A 7,840-nucleotide genomic window follows, 5' to 3' on the forward strand; every position below is an offset into this window, starting at 1 on the left:
CTCTGGAAGCGGTGACTGAGCTTACTCTTTCCTCTTTTACAAGGACCCTAATCCCACTCATGAGGGCTCTGCTCTCATGACCTAATCATTTCCCAAAGATCTCACCTCCTAAAGCCAGAGGTTAGGATTTCAACATGTGAATTTGTGTGTGTGTGTGTGTGTGTGTGTGTGTGTGTGGTGTATGTATGTGTATGTGTTGAAGTGGAGGAGGGTCACAAAACATTCAGACTGTAACAAGAATAGCAGGGCATAGTGGTTCATGCCTGTAGTCCCAGCACTTTGGGAGGTGGAGGCAAGCAGGTTGTTTGAGCTCAGGAGCTTGAGACCAGTGTGGGCAGCATCCTGAAACCCTGTCTCTAAAAAAAATACAAAAAAACTTAGCTGGGCATGGTAACACATACCTGTAGTCCTAGCTACTTGAGGGGCTGAGGTGTGAGTATCGCTTGAGCCCAGGAGGTTGAGGCTGCAGTGAGCCAAGATTGCACCACTGCACTCCAGCCTGGGTGAAAAGTGAGAACCTGTCTCAAAAAAAAAAAAGATAAGAAAAGAAAAAAACCTTAACATTTATGGTCAATTGCTTTTTGACAAGGGTACATAAGCAATTAATTGGGAAAAGAACAGACTTTTCAACAAATAGTGCTGGGACAACTGGATATCCATGTGCAGAAGAATAAAGTTATACCCTCACCTCACACAATATACAGAGATTAACTCAAAATGGTTCAAATACCTAAAACAAACTCTTCAAAGAAAATAAAGGGTAAAATCTTCATGAACTTACATTGGGCAATGTTTTCTTAGATGTGACACCAAAAACACAAGCAACCAAAATAAAAAATAAATTAGACTATCAAAATTTAAAATTTTGGGCCAGATGTGGTGGCTCACACCTGAAATCCCAACATTTTAGGAGGCAAAGATGGGAGGACTGCTTAAGCCCAGAAGTTCAAGATAAGCCTAAGCAACATAGACCTATCTCTACAAAAAAGAAAAAATTAGCTGGGCGTGGTGGCGCACGCCTGTAGTCACACTACTTGGGAGGCTGAGATGGAAAGATCACTTGAGCCCAGGAGGCTGCAGTGAGCCATGATTACACTCCAGCCTGGGTGACAGAGCGAGATCCTGTCTCAAAAAAAAAAAAGTGTAAAGAATGAGAAAATATTCACAAATTATATGTCTGGTAAGGGACTTACAACTTAAAAGGACAGATAGATAACCCAGCTAAAAAATGGGCAAAGGATCTGAACAGACATTTCTCCAAAAAAGATGTACAAATGGCCAATAAGTACAAGAAAAGATGCTCAACATCATCAATCATTAAGGAATACAAATTACAATGAGATACCACTTCCTACCCACTACGGTGGCTATGATAAAAAAAGAGGTAGTAACAAGTGTTGAGGATCTGAAGAAATTGTAACCTTCATAACAGTGCTGGTGGGAATGTATGATGCAGCCAATTTGGAAAACAGTTTGGCAGTTCCTCAAACAGTTAAACATTGAGGGCCAGGTAATGATGACTCACACCTGTAATCCCAGCACTTTGGGAGGCTGAGCTAGGAGTATTGCTTAAAGCCAGGAGTTTGAGACCAGCCTGGGCAATGAATCAAGACCCTGCCCCTTTAAAAAAAAAAAAAAAAAAAAGTTAAAAATTGACTTACCATTTGACCCAGCAGTTTTGCCCATAGGTTTGTACCCATGAGAAATGAAATCATATATATATATAAATATTCATAGCAGCATTATTCATGATAGCCAAAAGATGAAAACAATGAAAATATCCATCAGCTTATGAATGGATAAGCAAAATGTGGTAAATCCTTACAAGGAAATAGTATTTGACCATAAAAGTAATGAAATACCGATTCATGCTACAATATGAAAGCCAATTACAAAAGACAACATTCTTTACAAGTGCATTTATGTGAAATGTTCACAATAGACAAGTCTATGGAGACAAAGTAGATTAGTGGCTGCATGTGGAGGGGGAGTATAGGGGTATTGGGGGTGATGGGTAAAGGGTATGGGATATAACCATTCTAAAATTGATTGTGGTGATAGATGTACAACTCTGAATGTACTAAGAATCATTGAATTGTACACATATGGGTGAATTATATTTCAATAAAGCTGTTACCAAATTTTTTTAATCTTAGAGAATGTAAAAAATAAGGATATTTAAATCCTTAACACAGTACCTAGCAAATAGTATGTCCTTAGTAGCTATTATTTGATAAATACCATTTTGAATTTTGCTCAGTAACATAGATTGAACTAGCCGTAGTGTGTAAGATGGTTTGGTAATGGAAAATCCAGTTAGGACACTACTGTCATGGTTTGGACAAGAGATAATGTAGGTGTCAGCTAAGATTATATCAGTAGGTATAGAGAGCAAGAGGTAATTTTTAACTACAAGTAAAGGAAATAAGTAGTGACATTTTGTAGGTAGAACAAGAAAGTAAAATCTATAGGATTTGTTTGCTGATTGTGATGGATGAAGAGTGATGTATCTGTCAGCCAGAATATAATCAGAAACTACACAGTAACAGGTGGCACAGAAACATCCAATTTAGTAGAATGGTGGTGACAGTACATAAAAGTCCAAATGCTTAGCTTATTGTCAAATGCTGATTCTAAGATGGCTTCTGCCCTTAATAGGAGACTGACAAAAGCAAGGACAATGTAATGGAGTTATATTTTCTAAAGTCAGCATATGAAATGAAAAAAATATTTTCAAAACTACCTTTGAAAATCCTTTAGGGTAACACATGGGTTCTCTCAGTAGATCTACCAGAGCCAGGTTTTTCCAGTGTTGGAAATAAATCTATATTTGGCTGATCACCAGATGAAGTAGTTGGCTTGGATTTTGGAGACCCTATTGTAGTCAATCAGACAATTATTTATCAAACACTCACTACTAGGCTCTAAAGATATCCCTGTTCTCAAGAAGCTTACATTCTAGTTGGGGACAGAAACAGTAAACACAGAATTTCAGATGCTTTTAAGTGGTATAAGGAAAATTAAATAATGAGCATAGCTGGTAGTGGTGGTTGTGCTGGTGGCAGCTACTAATGTTCAGGAAGTACCTCTCTGAGGAGATGACATTTTTTGTTGGTTTGAGACAGGGTCGGGCTCTGTCGCCCAGGCTGGAGTGTAGCAGCGAGATCTTGGCTTACTACAGCCTCTGCCTCCCGGGTTCAAGTGATTCTCCCCTGTGAGCATCCTACGTAGATGGGATTACAAGTGCACACTACTATGCCTGACTAATTTTTATATTTTTTGTAGAGATGGGGTCTCGCCATGTTGCCCAGGCTGGTCTCCAACTCCTGGGTTTAAGTGATCTGACTGTCTTGAGCCTCCCAAAGTGCTAGGATTTCAGGCATGAGCCACTTCGCCCAGCCAGGAGACGACATTTGAGATGACACCATGGAGAACATTCCCAGTAGAAGCAATAGCAAGTGTAAAGGTCCTGAGAATCTCTGTTGCATTTGGTCACAAGCTTGGTATGTTTGGACCAAAGACCACTGTGTTCAGAAGTTAGTAATTAAGGAAAGTGAAGGCCAGGCATGGTGGCTCACGCCTGTAATCCAAGCACTTTGGGAGGCCAAGGCAGGCGGATCACAAGGTCAGGAGATCGAGACCATCCTGGCTAACACAGTGAAACCCTGTCTCTACTAAAAATACAAAAAATTAGCCGGGCGTGGTGGCAGATGCCTGTAGTCCCAGCTACTCAGGAGGCTGAGGCAGGAAAATGGCGTTAACCCGGGAGGCGGAGCTTGCAGTAAACTGAGATTGTGCCACTGTACTCCTTTCAGCCTTGTCGACAGAGCGAGAATCTGTCTCAAAAAAAAAAAAAAAAAAAAAAAACTTAGCCCAGCGTGGTGGTGGACGCCTGTAATCCCAGCTACTTGGGAGGCTGAGGCAGGAGAATTTTTTGAACCCAGGAGGCAGAAGTTGCAATGAGCTGAGATCATGCCATTTCACTCCAACCTGGGCAACAGAATGAGACTCTGTCTCAAAAAAAAAACAAAAACACAAAAAAACAGACTGACACAGTGGGATGTTCACATTAGAAGCATGATGCCTCTTATTTCACATGAACTCTGGGACATACGATGGCCTTCAGAGATGTTGACCCAGGCATGGTGGCTCATGCCTGTAATACACCCAGCACTTTGGGAGACTGAGGCAGGTGGATCGCTTGAGGCCAGGAGTTTTGAGACCAGGAGTTTTGAGGCCAACATGGCGAAACCCCATCTGTACTAAAAATACAAAAAATTAGCTGGGCGTGGTGACATGCCTCCCAGCTACACGGGAGGCTGAGGCATCAGAATTGCTTGAACCCAGGAGGCAGAGTTTGCGGTAAGCCTAGATCGCACCACAGCACTCCAGCCTGGGTGACAGAGCAAGACTCTGTCTCCAAAAAATTAAAAAATTTAAAAAGGTCCAGTTGACTTCAAAAAAGAAGATCAGGAAGAGTTTATTGGAGCAAGAGGGAGATGAGCAACCTTGGAAACAAGTCTAATTAAATGAATAATTGTTAAAAGATGAGCAGTGCTTTCTAAGCAGAGGTTGCAGGAGGGAAGGGTCTCTGATCCTGGAACGCCTTTTATGCCAGGAAGAAAGGATGAATTGAAAGGATGAAATGGCAAATGTCATGGTAGACTATTGGACTATTCCTGCAGCTCAGGAAAGTGGACTGGAAATAAGAGGTTTGGCAAATACCCTGTTACTGTGGTAATTAAGGCAGAGGGAGGGTTTGGAATGAGCTCACAAAGGGAACTCTGTAGAATGAACAGAGTAGGCTTCTCAGGCAATGCTTAAATCCTGGAGGTCTCTGGGGTAGGTAGGACAGAAAGTCCTGTTATTTTCCAGGTAGACAGACTTGGGCACCAGGGAATTAATGCTGGTCACCCAGAGAGTTGTGCAGTTTTGTCTACCATTGTTAAATGAGGCAGTGACCTGCCTCAAATACTTTTCACTCCACACACCTATTTGGAAGCCATGTATATTTTGCTTGCTCTTCCCATTTAAAATCGTAGTCCACTCTATTCCACCCCCATGAGGAAGCTTTTGGGTAGAAAAGTGTGTAGAGGAATAAGTTGATGTGCATCAGATGTGCAAACTTTAGTGTGCATCAGAACCACCTGGAGGACTTGTTAAAACAGGTTGCTGGGCACCACCCCAGGAGTTTGATTCAGTAGGTCTAAGGTGGAGTTCAATAATCTGCATTACTAACACGTTTCCAGTATTATGATGATGCTGTTCCAGGGACCACACCCAGAAACTACCTTTTACCACCCTAAAAGGTAGCTGATTGGTTTTTGCTCTGTAATATAAATTCCTTAACGAGTTTAAAATATTGATCTGAGCCCTTGTAATTGCCTCAAATGTTTAATGCTAATGTGTGTTTAATGCTCTAGCCCATGAGGGGAGCCTACAACCACCTAACAACTCCCTTCGGGAGTGATTTTGATTAGTTCATCTACAGTTCCAACTAAGATTTCCCACAAATATTACTTTCACAGGAGGCTAACAAAAAACGCTGTGTTTGTCCCCAGAAAATACCTGGAGAACGGCATTTCAAAGGCGGAGAGGCTTCACCAGCCTCCCTGTCTCAGCCCTTCTCGACTGCCCACCACTGAAGGGGCCCCGGATACTCCCAGGACTGCTGCAACTTCCTAGGTGACTTGAGGCAGCCTTAAAAGGGATTGGCACAGGGTCCTTGCGACAGATAAATGTGATTAAAAATCCGCTGGGCCACACGAAGGGAGAGTCTCTCAGGTGGCGCCTAGGGGCGGGACTCAGGGACAGCACGCTCCCCGCACCGCCCCCTCCGGCTTCGGGGCGTTCCCGCCTGCAGCAGCCATCCTAACTGGCTCGTGAGACGCCCCGCCTTCTCTGGGCCCGCCCCCGGCTCCATCTTGCGGGCGACCGGGTTGGGCTGTGACGCTGCTGCCGGGGTCAGGTGAGGAGCGGCGCCCCCTCCTCTTCCCACCTTGTCCGCCTCGGTGGTCTTGCCCTCGGCCTGCTCTGGGCGCCGCTGTCCCGGAGCTGGTGGGGCGCGTCTGAAGGGCCGTGTGGGCCTCCCGGGTGACGGCGACCCGGTGTGCGCGTCTCGGAGCCGGGCTGCCGGCCAGGGTGTGTTGGGGTGGCGTGGGTGAGGCGGCCGGCGCGACTTACGGGAAGCCCTTCGGTCCGTCTGGAAATCCCAGGGACCAGTGGCGCCCCGCCCTCGGGCAGGTGGAGGGGCTGAGGCCGGAGCGTGGCCCAGCCGCCTCGCGGGAGGCTAAGTAGGGAAACGCACGGGCAGTGCTGAAAGCCGTCTGGCTGGTGGTGGCTGTACTTTCCGGTGACACAGCGAATTTAGGGAAACTTGGGAAATTTTTACTCTGCTTAGTGAACCATAGGACAGAATGCACCAGGCCAAGGTTGTACACTGGTTCTCGTTTACAGTTCTTGAAAGCTCTTCTAGGATAGCGTTCCATATTTAATTCCTGTTCCCCGACCAGCGGCAAATGTGTGTTGAAATTAGCTCGTCCTGTGCAAAAACTGCCCAAGGAAACCAAGGTGCAGCGGTAGATGGCTGATGTCCACCCTAAAGTGACAGACATGACGCTGTTATCTTCCGACTGCCGTAAATGCCATAATTTTTGCCAGTTGATAGCCAGCTAATCTGCTAAATGTGTCCGAATTAGATGATGTGAGTGTAATGAGTTACCTTCCAGGCAAGGAAAGAGTTTCAAGCACTATTTAGGTAGAAGAGATAATTTTGGACACTGCAAACTTTCAGTCCTCACTGGTGGGTGACTACCTACCTGTCCGTGCAGAGGACTAGCCATGCCTCCACGTTCTTTCTCCAAGTCGCTGACTGATTTAAATGATCCTACCAGACCTAGAGGCCGGTTTTGCAAAATTGTATTCGCTGTTGCGCGTTATCTTCAGTCACCCTTCCTGTTTCGTGTTATTTTTTTTTTTTTCCCATAAATTTGCAACCGCTGCCTCTTGGTTTCCTGGGCTTCATGCCATCTATGAGAAACGGTGAGACCCAGCCCTCTTACTAACTGACTCACTGGGTGGAGATGGTTTGGAAAACCAAAAATGATTTTCTAGTCTTTTAAAAGTGGTTGCTAACAGAGAATGTTAAAAAAAAAAAAAAAAAAAAAAAGAAGAAGAAGGCCGGGCGCGGTGGCTCATGCCTGCCTGTAATCCCAGCACTTTGGGAGTCCGAGGCGGGAGGATCACGAGGTCAGGAGGAGTTCGAGATCAGCTTGACCAACACGGTGAAACCCCGTCTCTACTTAAAAATACAAAAATTAGCTGGGCGTGGTGGTGTGCGCCTGTAATCCCAGCTACTCTGGAGGCTGAGGCAGGAGAGTCACTTGAACCCCGGAGGCGGAGGTTGCAGTGAGCTGAGATCGCCACTGCACTGCAGCCTGATCGGCAGAGAGACTGTCCCCCCCCAAAAAAAAACAAAAAACAAGGCCGGGCACAGTGGCTCACGCCTGTAAATCCAGCACTTTGGGAGGCCGAGGCGGGTGGATCACGAGGTCAGGATATCGAGACCATCCCGGTTAACACGGGGAAATCCCGTCTCTACTAAAAATACAATCCAAAATTGCCGGGCGTGGTGGCGGGCGCCTGTAGTCCCAGCTACTCGGGAGACAGGGAGGAGAATGGCATGAACCCGGGAGGCGGAACTTGCAGTAAGCTGAGATTGTGCCACTGCATACCAACCTGGGCGACAGAGTGAGATTCCCTCTCAAAAAACAAAAACAAAAACTCTAGACTTACTATTCATTTGGGCAAAGTTGAGAAGTGTTTTTTTTTTTTTTTTTTT

The 7,840-nt window shown here is 45.3% G+C and overlaps 1 protein-coding gene across 2 annotated transcripts in view; it reads left to right on the forward strand.

The window, feature by feature from the left end:
- The first annotated feature begins 4,778 nt into the window (after positions 1-4,778).
- Positions 4,779-7,840, forward strand: part of ANXA7 (annexin A7) — a 40,434-nt gene continuing 37,372 nt past the window's right edge. For both annotated transcript variants that reach the window (XM_017854519.1, XM_017854520.1), the window contains exon 1: positions 4,779-5,968. The gene's annotated coding sequence lies outside the window, so the exon portion shown is untranslated. The remainder of the gene's footprint in view (positions 5,969-7,840) is intronic.

The sequence above is a fragment of the Rhinopithecus bieti genome, unplaced genomic scaffold (assembly GCF_001698545.2).
Source record: "Rhinopithecus bieti isolate Rb0 unplaced genomic scaffold, ASM169854v2 scaffold_36008, whole genome shotgun sequence".
Classification (NCBI taxonomy): Eukaryota; Metazoa; Chordata; class Mammalia; order Primates; family Cercopithecidae; genus Rhinopithecus; species Rhinopithecus bieti.